Source organism: Lycium ferocissimum, chromosome 2 (assembly GCF_029784015.1).
Source record: "Lycium ferocissimum isolate CSIRO_LF1 chromosome 2, AGI_CSIRO_Lferr_CH_V1, whole genome shotgun sequence".
NCBI lineage: Eukaryota > Viridiplantae > Streptophyta > Magnoliopsida > Solanales > Solanaceae > Lycium > Lycium ferocissimum.
Window position 1 is genome coordinate 17,869,112 of NC_081343.1, and position 15,877 is coordinate 17,884,988.

Here is a 15,877-nt window from a genome sequence, read left to right on the forward strand (position 1 = left end):
CTCCGGGAGAGAATGGAGCTCGCCAATCCAGCTGGAATATCTTCTGCTAACATCACTTACTCATCTGTGGGTACCTGCGCGGCATGAAACGCAGCCCCCGAAGAAAGGGGGTCAGTACGGAATATGTACTGAGCATGTAAAGCATGGCATACAAAAACGAAGTCATAACCGAATAAGGAGTACACGCGTGAGCACAATAGCCAGAATACCAAAGTGCTTGCATCTGACATACAAATCATACATAAGAGATACAAAAGACAAATATGATAATCAGAATGCCAAAATGCTTCGCTTTCTTTTGAAAACCATTTCTGTCTCATACATACGGAAAATCAAACACATCATATGAGCTGACATTAACCGAATGCCGAGGAACGTACGGCCCGATCCATAAATAATACGATAATGCCGAGGAACGTACGGCCCGATCCTTATATAATATAATAATGCCGAGAAACGTACGTCCCGATCCATATATAATATAATAATGCCGAGGAACGTACGTCCCGATCCATATATAATATAATAGTGCCGAGGAACGTACGGCCCGATCCATATATAATATAATAGTCATAAACATACCGTACCCAGCCCTCTAGTGAGGGACTCGGTAAATCAAATCATATCGTCATATTATCACATGTCATATCACATATCATATCGTATCATCAGATCATCACATATCATGTCATATCACATACGGTCCGCAATGGGACCCGGCGGACAGAACATGGTCGCCACTCCATCTGGGCGCCACAACACATCATACTTCAGAATATTGTATACCTCCGAACACATCATACTCCGTATCACATCATATATCATATCACATCATACTTCGGAAAACACATCATACTTCGGAATCACATCATACTTCGGAATATAACATAGTGTGCACGATAACATACCGGCCCGGGACTTGGCGAAAGAGGTAATGTTATATCCCGTGTTTTAGCATATTCGAAAAATTTGGAAATAACTTTGGTTTGTAAGGAATAAGGTCATGTTTGGATTTTTCTTAATATGTGTATGCCGGTTATGGAAGTATGGATGCGGAGATGTTGAGGAAGGCTAAGGACAAAATTGAAAATTTTGAAAATTAATTTCGGAAATTACAATGAGGTTTCTAATGAATTGGGTTCAACAAAATAAGAAAAAAAAATTTAAGGCCCAATCCATATAGGTGGCCGGCCATGGTGGCCATAAGCTAGCCAAGCCCATGATTTAATTGTCATGTGATGATCATGTGCTTTATTAATATAAGGGGGCTTAATCATCTAGAGATTTCAAGAAGCCAAAACAAATCAAGAAGAGCAAGAAAAAAAAAAAAAGGCTCACGGCCAAAGAGAGAGAAGAGAAAAGAAAGGAAAAAAAAATTTCCAAGCCTTCAATCTTGGTTCAAAAATTGTAATATTCCTATATTCCTACTAAGCTCAAGGTGCTCTTCAAAGTGGTATAATTATCTTGGCAAGGAAGTGCTTCTTTTGGCAAGTGGAAAGAAATTGGAAAAGGTAAGATTTTTACTTTTTATGTTGAAGGAATATATATATATGTTGTAGCATATGTAGAGTACATGAGAATCATGAAAGTGTTGCATGCATGTGATGGCCGTGTGGTGTGTGTTTGTGTTGTAGCTGTGGGTGTGTGTATGTTGTATATCTATGGTGAGTTGAATTTTGTGTTGTGTTCTAGTTGTGGTTATGGTGGAATTCATGTTGGAAATGAAGGTTGAATGAATTGGGTTGAATTTGGAAAAAGTAGGTGTTGGCCGTGTAGTAGGGAAAAATAGAAATGAAGATGAATTATTCTTGTTTGATATGTTAGTTGTGTTGTTATGATTCTTATGACATAAATGAAGGTTTAATGGTTTGAGTTGGAATTGAATTGGAATGTACAAGATCATGTCACTTCAAAATGATTTTGTGATATTATGGAAACTAAGTTGTTAAGATGTGAATTATGATTATAGTTGATGGAACTAGAAGATGAAAACATGCTATGAATAGGTATGCCAAAAATTAGAAGTGTTGGATGAATTATGGCTTTGGCGGAAAGTTTGTATATTTTGTATACCTTGAGTATATATTGTAGAAACGCTATGAAATGCTTCCGAATGGTATTGTAATGACCTTGATTAGTAATGAGTGAGAGCATGTTGGTGTTGATTTGAAAGTGTGAAGTCGAATTGGGAATTATTGCATTATGCCGGAAAGTAGACAAATTGTGTTATATTGTAATTTGTGTTGATCGTTATTGTTGTGATGCTGTTGTTGGGTTGTTGTTGATTGTTCTAGCCGAGTCAAATTCTCGGGGATGCTATATATGTAGGGGAAATCTTTTGCGAAATTTCGGTAGACAAGTATGGATTTAAGTGAAGTCATAAAAGCTTAAAACTCACATTTGGTAACAATGACCATTTGTAGATTTTTGACGAAACGGGAATTGAAATTGGACGAGCGTAAAGCATAACCAAGGTATGTAAAGTCTTGCCTTTCCTTCTTTGGCATGTTCTGAGTGTAATAGGCTTGAAAGCGAGCCTCGGACGCACTTCTGCTTCTCACGCTCCGAGATTGAAAATAGTTCAAAATCATTCAGTAAGATTGAACTGTTCCTTTACCTTTTGTCGGCAAAATTGCCTACATGTGTATAATTTCCATAAATGGAGTCGGAACACCCTAAGATGAATATGGACGACTCCCTAAGGTTTATTATCCGTAATTTACGTACGCCACTATGATTGGGTCCGAGGTAGGCCCACAAAACCCCGATAGTTCTTGTAAGGCATAAATTGGCTCCGTTTTGTCCGATCTTCTTGGTTAGTTCTTGGCTATCGTTCTGCTATCGTATGATAATCGTTATGACTGTATTTATGAGTTTCATAATATAGTATGACATCTGGAAAGATTCTGGATATTCTGTTCTGAAATAATCTGTCGTGCCATCCCAAATGACACGTATGCGTATCTATTATGACTATGATCCGATAATTCTGATTTGACTTATCTTCTGAACTATTTCAGTTTCATTAAGTCTGTATGTCGGTCTGTATGTATATGGTTTCTCATTGATCTGTTCGTGGATGCCTCAATGCTTCCTTCACTGCGCCCGGGCCAGGTTCTGTGATTCGTGCATTTTCCACTGCATTGTTCACCGCGTCCCTCTGATGTGCGGGCCGGGATCTGTTTACATCTGTTTATGATCCGATTATGTGATGATATGGGGATGGCGGCCGGGATGGCATATGATTTGATCTCGTCGTCCACCGCGTCCCGTACAAAGAGGGCCGGGTTCGTTACCGCGTCCCATTACCGGGGGCCGGGATCCGATATATACTATGTATGTCCGTATATGCTTATGACTGCATGCATGATTTCGGGGACTACGATTTGGATAAGGCTCGTCCCCGTCATATTTCTTTACGTCTTATTCGGACCGACTCGTCCGTCATACTTCCGAGGTTCGGTTCGATTGAGAGTTTGTCGTTACACCTCCGTACCTCCTCGACTCGATCACGATTTGTATCCGCACTCGTGCATTCGATTTGTGTTGTGTTCCCGCCACATTTTGTGTCGCTGATCCATATTATAACTCCGTTAGCTACACTCCGTACTTCTGGTATGTATTATAATTCAGTCTGTACGCTCTGTAAGTCTGACTCAGGTTCGGATCCGGTTTCGTCCGTTATGGTTCTACATGTCTGTCTTTGATTTTAATTATGTATTTTATATTTCCGCTTTGCATACTCGGTACATTTCTGACCCCCTCTTCTTCGGGGTTGCGTTACATGCCCGCGTGTACGTACGCGCGCGTGATACGCCACCGGCTTAGGACATCGGTTTGTTATGGAGAGAGCTCCTTGATCCGGAGCCGATACTTTTTGGTATATATCTTCTGTTGTTTGTATGCTTTGTACATATGGTCATTTGGGTACGGCGGGGCCCTGTCCCGTCTTCTGATTCTGTTCTGTATGTTAGAGGCCTGTAGACATGTTTGTGGGTTGTGGGTTGTCACTGTTCTGGTAGGTATGTCCGAGTTTGCGACGAGTGACTCTGCTTACTATGATAGCCTAACGGCTGGTGTGTAAGTCTATGTATATATATATTTTTGTGCGATGTATTTTATATCCGTATGAATTCGTGTATATCTAAACGGATTTAGCCATTTGGTACGCCAATCCGTCGAGTAGGTACGTATGGGTGTCCAAATAGGACACCAGTCGCGGCCCACGGGGTTTGGGTCGTGACAAAAGTGGTATCAGAGCGGTTAGTCCTCGGAGTGTCTACAGGCCGTGTCTAGTAGAGTCCTTTTTATCGGTGTGTCGTGCACCACATCTATAAACAGGAGGCTACAGGACATTTAGGATGTTACTCTTTCTTTGGATCTTAGATCGTGCGATAGAGCTGTGATATTAGGATGACTCTTTTCTGATCGATTGTTATATATTTCAGTGATGCCTCCGAAGAAGGCAACGGCCGCCGTCGGTAATTTGGGGAGAGATTGTTTCGATACACGGGCTCTGCTCGAACACGCCCCGTGCATTGTACTTGACAAAGAATGAAGAGGGTTCACCCACTCCACCATGGGGATGGGGCGGTCCCTCGGCCCCTAGGATGTCATCGGGACCGAGGACCGAGACGGACGGGGAGCCCCGTACAACTCGATTGACGACGATAGTGGCGGGGAGGATCCCGCGGAGGAGAGGTGATGATGACGATGAAAGGCGTGAGGACCCGAGAGTTCGTGATTTCCCGACATGTCCTCCGCAGTTTTTGGGTCTAAGCCCGACGAGGACCCCCATGACTTTTCCGCGGAGGGTGGCTTGATACGTATCTCTCGGAGACCGAGTCTGTCGAGTTTCTTACCGCACAGGAGGGATAGTTACGAGATGACCCTTAATTGGTATGAATCCCGGGGGGACCAGGGAGAGAGGAGACTTTCGGGAATGGGATGAATTTTCGGTCGCTTTCCTCCGCCACTTTCGGCCGACCCGTGAGTCGCGGAGGAGGGTGAGATTTCAGATTTTTCTTTGTCCCGGTCACCGAGTGACTGTCCGGCATAATTTGGAGTTTGATTCTCGGCTCTCCTCCGTCGTAGCCGATATGGATAATGCACCGATATGTGATGGGTCCGGGAAATAGGTGGGGGGTAGGCGATGGATGAGGATGATGATGGACATACTTCTCACAAGCTTACTCCCCGAGTCGGACCGAGGATCATTTATATATATAAGTTTCTTAGAATTTCCTAGGTGTGTATGATTTCGTAGAATATTATTCGAGGTGACGGTAAAGGCACCGAGATCCTTCCACCATCGGTATAAATCTAGAAACCGCCGGAAGATAATTATCGAGTACAAGTGTAAGTGGGGCCCGAGGAATCATAAGGGCAATATGGTAATTGTGTGGTTTGGACCGGGGTGGGACACGCTATGAAAATAGATTAAGGCCCGAGCTTGCCCTAAATTCGCGTGGCAAAGATTGTGTCGGGCAACGGCGCCTCGTTATATTAGCAATAACGCGAACGCATAAAAGTTTCAGAGAGCGCCCGCTAAGATCGAGTTCAGGTGGGTGACCCCACGGGAAGTCGTTGCTGGAAATTTCACAATTGTAGGCCCGAGCCCCACGGGGCTTGGGGTAACCTAAAGCTAAGTACGCGAAGTCGCTAGCACCGCGGCGGAATCGCGCGGGCCGGTCCTTCGAACGCATATACGTGACTAGTCGGCAAAAAGCAGGCGTCGCCAAATCGTGGATCAAAGTTAAATTTGAAAGCGATTGGCATGTTTGTACTGTAGAATGGCAAATAATCTTAACATGACCTCTCGATCGTGATCTCCCGTATAGTAAAGGTAGTTTGACTCGATCGCGATTACGTACGCCGTATCTACTATGCCCTGCTTTCTAACCGATCACGTTTGTCTACTATACCTCGTACGTCCGCTTTCGAATACAAATCTGTTTGATACATCCTCGTACGTCTAACTCTGATCACAATTCTGTCCGATATACCTCGGTACGTCTGACTCTGATTTCAAATCTGTCCGATAAATCTTTATACGTCTGACTCCGATCACAGATCTGTCTGATATACTTCTACGCGTCCGATTCGACTACGGATTTATCCGATATAGTCCGCACACCCCGACTCGAATATGGGGGTTTGTCCGATATGCTTCTCGTGTGTCCGGTTCGATCATGAATCGTCATCTGTATAACGTATGATTACGATTCTGTCTGCTACACTTCTGTACTTCTGATCCCGACTATGACTCCGTCTGACATACTTCTGATCTTCTCGGTTCGACAAAGATCTTGTTTCGCCCTATATCCGATTTAAAATCGTATGGACCGCTAGACTAATTAGGATTTCGAACAGCCCCAATACCGCAATATCGGAAAATGATAGAAGGACTTGGAAAGTGAAGGCTTTTACAATTACTTCGATCAAGAGTGAGTATGTAATTGGCCGGAAGACCTCCCCCCGAAGTGTTTGTAAAACCTATAAGGTTGATTTAACATTCGAGGACAAATGTTTTAAAGGGGGTAGGATGTTATATCCCGTGTTTTAGCATATTAAAAAAATTTGGAATTAACTTTGGTTTGTAAGGAATAAGGTCATGTTTGGATTTTTCTTAATATGTGTATGCCGGTTATGGAAGTATGGATGCGGAGATGTTGAGGAAGGCTAAGGACAAAATTGGAAATTTTGAAAATTAATTTCGGAAATTACAATGAGGTTTCTAATGAATTGGGTTCAACAAAATAAGAAAAAAATTTAAGGCCCAATCCATATAGGTGGCCGGCCATGGTGCCCATAAGCTAGCCAAGCCCATGATTTAATTGTCATGTGATGACCATGTGCTTTATTAATATAAGGGGTCTTAATCATCTAGAGATTTCAAGAAGAGCAAGAAAAAAAAAGAAGAAGGCTCACGGCCAAAGAGAGAGAAGAGAAAAGAAAGGAAAAAAAAAATTTCCAAGCCTTCAATCTTGGTTCAAAAATTGTAATCTTCCTTTATTCCTACTAAGCTCAAGGTGCTCTTCAAAGTGGTATAATTATCTTGGCAAGGAAGTGCTTCTTTTGGCAAGTGGAAAGAAATTGGAAAAGGTAAGATTTTTACTTTTTATGTTGAAGGAATTATATATATGTTGTAGCATATGTAGAGTACATGAGAATCATGAAAGTGTTGCATGCATGTGATGGCCGTATGGTGTGTGTTTGTGTTGTAGCCGTGGGTGTGTGTATGTTGTATATCTATGGTGAGTTGAATTTTGTGTTGTGTTCTAGTTGTGGTTATGGTGGAATTCATGTTGGAAATGAAGGTTGAATGAATTGGGTTGAATTTGGAAAAAGTAGGTGTTGGCCGTGTAGTAGGAAAATAGAAATGAAGATGAATTATTCTTGTTTGATATGTTAGTTGTGTTGTTATGATTCTTATGACATAAATGAAGGTTTAATGGTTTGAGTTGGAATTGAATTGGAATGTACAAGATCATGTCACTTCAAAATGATTTTGTGATATTATGGAAACTAAGTTGTTAAGATGTGAATTATGATTATAGTTGATGGAACTAGAAGATGAAAACATGGCTATGAATAGGTATGCCAAAAATTAGAAGTGTTGGATGAATTATGGCTTTGGCGGAAAGTTTGTATATTTTGTATACCTTGAGTATATATTGTAGAAACGCTATGAAATGCTTCCGAATGGTATTGTAATGACCTTGATTAGTAATGAGTGAGAGCATGTTGGTGTTGATTTGAAAGTGTGAAGTCGAATTGGGAATTATTGCATTATGCGAAAGCAGACAAATTGTGTTATATTGTAATTTGTGTTGATCGTTATTGTTGTGATGCTGTTGTTGGGTTGTTGTTGATTGTTCTAGCCGAGTCAAATTCCTGGGGTGCTATATATGTAGGGGAAATGCTGCCGAAATTTCGGTAGACAAGTATGGATTTAAGTGAATTCATAAAAGCTTAAAACTCACATTTGGTAACAATGACCATTTGTAGATTTTTGACGAAACGGGAATCGAAATTGGACGAGCGTAAAGCATAACCAAGGTATGTAAAGTCTTGCCTTTCCTTCTTTGGCATGTTCTGAGTGTAATAGGCTTGAAAGCGAGCCTCGGATGCACTTCTTCTTCTCACTCTCCGAGATTGAAAATAGTTCAAAAATCATTCAGTAAGATTGAACTGTTCCTTTACCTTTTGTCGGCAAAATTGCCTACATGTGTATAATTTCCATAAATGGAGTCGGAACACCCTAAGATGAATATGGACAACTCCCTAAGGTTTATTATCCGTAATTTACGTACGCCACTATGATTGGGTCCGAGGTAGGCCCACAAAACCCCGATAGTTCTTGTAAGGCATAAATTGGCTCCGTTTTGTCCGATCTTCTTAGTTAGTTCTTGGCTATCGTTCTGCTATCGTATGATAATCGTTATGACTGTCTTTATGAGTTTCATAATATAGTATGACATCTGGAACGATTCTGGATATTCTGTTCTGAAATAATCTGTCGTGCCATCCCAAATGACACGTATGCGTATCTATTATGACTATGATCCCATAATTCTGATTTGACTTATCTTCTGAACTATTTCAGTTTCATTAAGTCCGTATGTCGGTCCGTATGTATATGGTTTCTCATTGATCCGTTCGCGGATGCCTCAACGCTTCCTTCACCGCGCCCGGCTGTGCCCCGTGATTCGTGCATTTTCCACCGCATTGTTCACCGCGTCCCTTCCGATGTGCGGGCCGGGATCTATTTACATCCGTTTATGATTTGATTATGTGATGATTACGGGGATGGCGCCAGATGGCATTTGATTTGATCCGTTCGCCCACCGCGTCCCGTACAAAGAGGGCCGGGCGCGGTACCGCGTCCCGATACGGATATGGCCGGATCTCGATATATGTTATGTATGTCTGTATATGCTTATGACTCTGCATGCATGATTTGGGACTCTGATTCGGATAAGGCTCTGTCTATCATATTTCGTACGTCCGATTCGTACCGACTCGTCTATCATACTTCCGAGGTTCCGGTTCGATTGAGAGTTTGTCCGTTACACCTCCGTACCTCTCGACTCGATCACGATTTGTATCGCACCGTGCTTCCGATTCTGCATTGTGTTCCCGCCATCTATATTTGTGTCTCGATCCATATTATAACTCCGTTAGCTACACTCCGTACCGACATGTATTATAATTCCGTCCGTACGCTCCGTAAGTCCGACCCAAAGTACCGGATCCTAAGCTCGTCCGTTATGATTTTACATGTCCGTCTTTGATTTTAATTATGTATTTTATATTTCCGCTTTGCATACTCGCACATTTCCGCATCGACCCTCTCTATTCTTCGGGGCGCGCGTTACATGCCCGCAGGTACGCACGCGCCGTGTGATACGCCCCGCCTTAGGACATCGGTATTGTCGTCCGAAGAGCTCCCTTTGATCCTGTGAGTCGATACTTTTGGTATATATCTTCTCGTTGTTTGTATGCTTTGTACATATGGTCATTTGGGCACGGTCTCCGTCCCGTCTTTCTCTCGATTCTGTTATGTATGTTAGAGGCCTGTAGACATGTTTGTGGGTTGTGGGTTGTCACTGTTCTGGTAGGTATGTCCGAGTTTGCGACTCTGTCTGTTGTAATGGCCTTAACGGCTGGTGTGTAAGTCTATGTATATGTGTACTTTTGTGCGATGTATGCTATATCTGTATGAATCTGTGTATATCTAATCTGGATTAACTGGTTGGTACGCCAACTCTGTCAGGTAGGTACGTATGGGTGTCCAACAGACACCGCGGCTCACTCGGGTTTGGGTCGTGACAGTAATAACGTAATGCATGAGAAAGTAATCGTGGGAAATCATATGCAATGCCAAACATTCACAAAGACTCAATAGAGTAATCAAAACGGACTGTTATTTATAAGTCAAATCAGATTTTCTTTCGAATATCACTCGGGAACATATCAAACCGAACTTCAGAAACCATAGTCACGTATCAAAATCATGTGCATAAAAATCCTTATTTCAGACTCAACCGATAAATAAGTAATCATACTCGGGGGTCGGAAAGATAGTCATATTGAATTCTTTCAAAAGCCATCAGAACTACACAGAAGAAAGTCGCGGGACCCACGGACGAGCGTCAACCCAATCCGGGCCCGCCTATGAAAATTAAAGTCATTACTCGTCATGAAATCATTTGCGAAGATATCAAAGCGATCCGAGCCCTTTCTTGAAAGTTACGGTCGTTCGTAGTTTCAGAATCATTTAGGAACAAAACACTTTTGAAAACAATACTTTTATGCAACTTTTGAAATTTAGTCATACAAAAGACAATAGGACCATAATTCGACTACATTAAGAATACGAATATCAAGAAACAAATAAGAATCGTTTACGAGCTTATCAAAGCAATCCGGTCCTGTCTATGAAAGTTACGTACATTTGTAGACATAAGATCCTTTCGGAACAAACCGTATACATAGCAGTTCAAATCCAATCGTATCAAAGACATACGGTCCATAGCTTGACCACATTAAGGATGCCAACATCAAGAAGCAAATATGAATCACAAACATGCTCGGATTTTAAGAATAGAGTTACCCCCAAGGCTCATGACATATCACAACTTACTTGCGTCTAGGACATGCCAAAAGGAAAGAAGGATAAGCTTCACATACCTTGATTTCTTCCTAAGCTAATCCAAACTCAAGTCTCGGCTTCTCAAAATCTAAAACACGTCATTAGACACCAAACATTAGTCATAGGCACCTCGGAATCCCATTTTAAGCTCGCACTTTATTTACAGTAAATTTGGGCAAGCATTTCGTAAATTCAACAACCCCGAGAATTCAACTCGCCAATATTATCAACAACAATACCAACAACCATATAAGAAACATCAATAATCGATTCAAAACGCATTCTAACATTAATAACCCTTTCACACAATTCAACAACATTCCATCCACTACATAATGAAACCCGAAACCTCCAAGTTCAAGGAAACAACACAACACATTTTCTTCCTTCCGAATTCATGAACTACATTAATAATCCATTACTTCCATAAATTCAATAAACTATATAAAATTCCATAACAAGCCGCAAACAACTATAACTTCACTTTGAATCATTAAACTTTCATTAGCACCATAGAACCCACAACACAACAATCCAAACATACTAAATAAATTTAGTTCATTCCTTGTCACAAAACAGCCCATACTCACGGCTCAACATCAACATACAAAATTTCATGAATTTCATCAATTTCTACACACTATCCCCTCCGTTTTAATCCATTAAAATTCTAAATACACTCGTTAACAATGAAAAGGAACCGTATTCATACCTTAAGCATGCAGCCCCCACGTTATCACTCTTCTCCTTGGTTGATTTTTAGCTCAAATTGAAGACAACGCAGCGTACAACACTTTCTCTTCATGGGCTTCGGAATTCGGGGCTCAGATTTTGGTCAAAATTGGTTTTTCTTCTCTCCAAGGTTCTTCTCTCTCTCTTTCCAGAATTTTCTAGGTATTCTTGGTCTGAAAATGAGAGTAAAGGGCTGAAATTAGACTTAAATAGGCATGGGTCATGGGCCTAACCCGATTGGGCCCGGTTTGGGCCTAGCCCACTGACCTTTCCGCCTTAAAACGTCCATATCTCTTTATCCCGATGTCACCTATGGTCCCACGACCTATGGTTGGAAAGATAATTCAATTATCTACAACTTCTATCTTTGGTGTTTTTCCAAATTCCAAACTTATAATACCTTTTCTGCCCCTCGAAGTCAGATCACCCGAAAATGTTACTTAAAAATATTTGTTTGGAGGACTTCCACTTTGATTTGGCTCAAGTGGTCCTTCTTGAGTTATATTTAACTTCACATATGTGATTCATATAAATTATCGCATGTCCCAAAAATCTCTCAAGTGTGTGGACCCCACCTCATTTTGCGAATAATCCGACGTACAAAAATACGAAATATAATGTCGTCAACGTGAGTTTAAATTATGAAGCAACAACATACGATTGTCAATTTTTGGACTCCAATTTTTTTGATCATGGCCGAATGGCCTCTTGTTCTTTCTCCATGCTTCTTGAATTTTCTAGGGTGCTAAATGATGAAGATGACTTAATTAGTCATCTTTTGCCACTTATATAATTAACACATATGGGCTATGGCCCACACCACACACATGGCCACATATGGCCATTTTCATGAAATATTTAGTATCCAAAATTTCACTTCTAGCCCTTAATTTCCATGAAATGCTTAACTTTTCATAATTCACTTTTAACCCCAAATTTTCCTTATTCCCAATTTACCCTTAACACTTCATGCCAATGAAAAGATGAATATGCAACTTGTGCATTAACACAAAATCAACAAAACCGGAGATTAAAAGTCTTGTCCATAACTTGTCGCAACCAACTTAAAATATTTCAACGCACAAAATACGGGATATAACACAATTCTTCCACTCGGCTAGAACTTGTTTTTGCAAGAATGAGTACTTTGCTTGTTCCAACAATTGTTTCACGTTAAAGAGGACCCTTCAATGGTTGGAATTGCTAGAAGAAATTATTTTTTTCTTGATCAATTCTTGGTCTTCATTTTTCTTGCACCATGGCCGAATGGTTGCTTGTTGTTTTTCTCCAAGGTTCTTGAAATTTCTAATGATAAAATGATGAAGATGATTTAGTTATTCATCTTTGGACCCTTGTATAAACTTCCATGTGGCCATGGCCCACACTACATGTGGCCGGCCACATGCCCAATTTATTTCCATGAATTAAAAGTTTTCTATAATGCACTTTTGGCCCCAAATTTCCTTAATATTCCATGCCAACAATTTCATAAGCATTTATGCCTTAAAAAAATATCGTGGTCTAAATTCTCGGCTTCGTATTCCGGAATAGTCTTGCGCCTAACTTTTCATAGTTGACTCGGATTATTCCGACGTACAAAATACGGGCTATAACATCCTTCCCCCCTTTAGAACATTCGTCCTCGAATGTTCAACTAGTCCCGTAAGGTCTTATAAGGATCTCAGGGGGTTTTCTATTTTTCTCCCTCACTGGTCATAGGTCGCAACATCATTAGCGAACATTCCTGTTGCCCACTTCCTAGCCTTTACTCCCGCACAGTCGTGTTACCTGCCACCACGTCTCTGTAAGTCACTCGTTATCGTTCTTTTGTCGTATCCTCTCCTTTAATCCTTCACTTCCTAATGTCGTATCGTTCAAGATCTCCACAATCCATTCGCAGCACTAACTCAGTTACCATTCCAGCTCCTACCCTTTTGTCGGCTTGAATCTTACTAACTTATCTCGGCAAGGAATCTTACCTGTAGTTGAGTATTCATACCAAATATTTTGTAGTGCCAATTGTCTCTGTCTGGCACTTGCATTTCTTGCACCCGCTTCCCCCCTTTAGGGGTGTACTTATATTATTACCCGATTATACTTTGCCCTTAGTCCTCGTTTTCCAACCTCAATCAGGCGGCACTTTTGTTCCAACATTCTGATTCCCGTGCCGTTCATCTTCTTACTTCCCTCTTCCTTACCAACTATCATTGTTTTAGCATTTCCTAAGCTTAACTGGTAGTGGAAACAGCATCAGCTTGCTTAAGACGTTTGTGCCATTTATTTTTCTTTTCACTTGAACTTCGTTACCCTGTCCGATTAACGCCTTCCAAATACCGCCACGTTGGTTGCCAGAATGCACATATCCGCTAGTATAGCCGTGCACGGGACATCTGGTGCATACCTATGTAGACATAATTACTACCATCTTGCTTACAAAATATTCCCAAACGCCATTCAAACTCACCCTAATCCTAACGTCGTGATGCAACCTCTTTTTATCGGTCTGATCCGCCTGCCCTACGTGACTTTTTAAGGTTTCCGCCCACTCTATATATTCTAATTTCCCTTAGGCTACCCTAGCTTCTCATTTGGTTCCCCTGTGTCTAGCCTTTTGGAATTTTGTAAACTTCCCAGGGGGTCACCCATCCCAAAATTGCTCTCACTCTAGCACGCTTAACCTCGGAACTCTGATGAAATACGATATTCTAATGCTAGTATAATCGTGTCCACCTCACCACATAACCTTCATCACGTAATTTGGAGTAGAATAAAGTCTTAATAGGTTTCCGAACACTCTCATAACACAATTACTATTTTACCCCTCTCTTGACTCTACATATTCACTCTTTTCTTCCTTTTTTTTTCCACCTATGAGCGCAACTATTTTCCGTCTTAGCCTCCCAGATTTCTAATAGCGACGGATACACCTTGACCGCCGTTATTCGTGAATATTCGCTTATCGGCTTCCAAAATTCTGCCTGTCGCTATTAAATAACATTTACACAGTAATTACACATACATAAAACATTACAATAAAGGCTCATATACCTGTATCCACATCCGGTGTCGCTCCCGTCCCGTCGGGGCCAGTCGACACATACGCGGTTCGAAGGACCGCGCAGATCCGAAACTCCGCCACGACTCCCGACTCGGCTCGATGGTGCCGAAGATACTCCCCGCCCGTAGGCGATGGCTACGGAAGGATGGGGGATGAACCGGAATCGCCTCCGTAAACCGAGCCGCACCACCTCGGGACCACCCCCGTACGGACAATCTTCTATAAATACGGCTCCCCGACGGCCACAAAAACAAGCACCGTAGCATGGTAACACTCTCCCGATGATATCCCCCCACAAGCCGAGAACACCGAGGTATAGGTGGCCTCGACCGGGTCGAAACCTCTCGTCCACCGCGGCCCCCGAAGCTCCGGCGCTCCGATCGCCCTCCCCGAATACCCCGTACTAGTCGGCCTCCCTCGCGAACCGTGGGGGTGTACTCGAGTCGTCGAGAAGAATTCTACCATATCGCTACCGAGGTCGCTCGCCGAGAGACTCCCCTTGTCACCCGTACCTGGATCTAACCCTTCGAAGCTCCGCCCCTCGTCGTAGTCTCCGTCGGCCGACGCTTCTCCGTGCTTCCGGCCCTCCATACCCTAGGCATACGCTCGTACCCGTCCAACATCCATGCCGGGGCCGGGAAGCCATCGCCACACAAACGCCTATCGGAACAAATAATATTGCCCCCATCACATACTCGCGCACTCTACTTCCGCCATGTCGCCCACAATATGATATGCGTATCTAGCCAAAGAATCAAACCTGTGTCATACTCCCGGGACACTCGCCGCCCTCGCTCGTATGCAAAAATCAGAACTTCTAGCTCACCTCGTCTTCTGCAGAAAGTGGCCCGAAAGGCCCTCGTGAACTCGCCCTATACGGCCGGAGGGTACCTCACCTCCGGACTCTCCCAAGACTATACAATTAGCCGCAACATCCCCACCGATACGAAGCCATCTCCACGACTCCTGGCCTCGCAGGCCCCCGATAGGCTCAGCCGCACGCCGCATCCGTCCGATAAACTCCCCGGGGGCCCTTTCCCCTTGGGCCCCAAAACTCGCTGACAAGGGCAAGTAACCCGGGCCCCCTCATTTTCATGTCCACCCCCGGGGCCCCCCCCGGGCCCCCCCCCTCCAGCCCGGCCGCCACCACCCGGGGCAAACCCGGGTGGCATCCCCATAGCCCCCTCCGCCCCCGGGGCCCGGGGGGCCCGGGGGGCCCGACCCGAACCCCGTGGGCGGGCCCCTCCACCGCCCCCACCCCGGCCCGCCGCCGGCCCCCTTTCCCTCCCCGAGGGACGGGGGGCAGAACCCGGGCCCACGGGGGGACAACCTCCCCCCCCGCCGGGCACGGGGCCCCCCCAACCATCCGGCCCGGGGCCCAGTCTCCCCCGGGCCCCGGATTTGCTCCCTTTTAGGCAAATTTTCCTTTC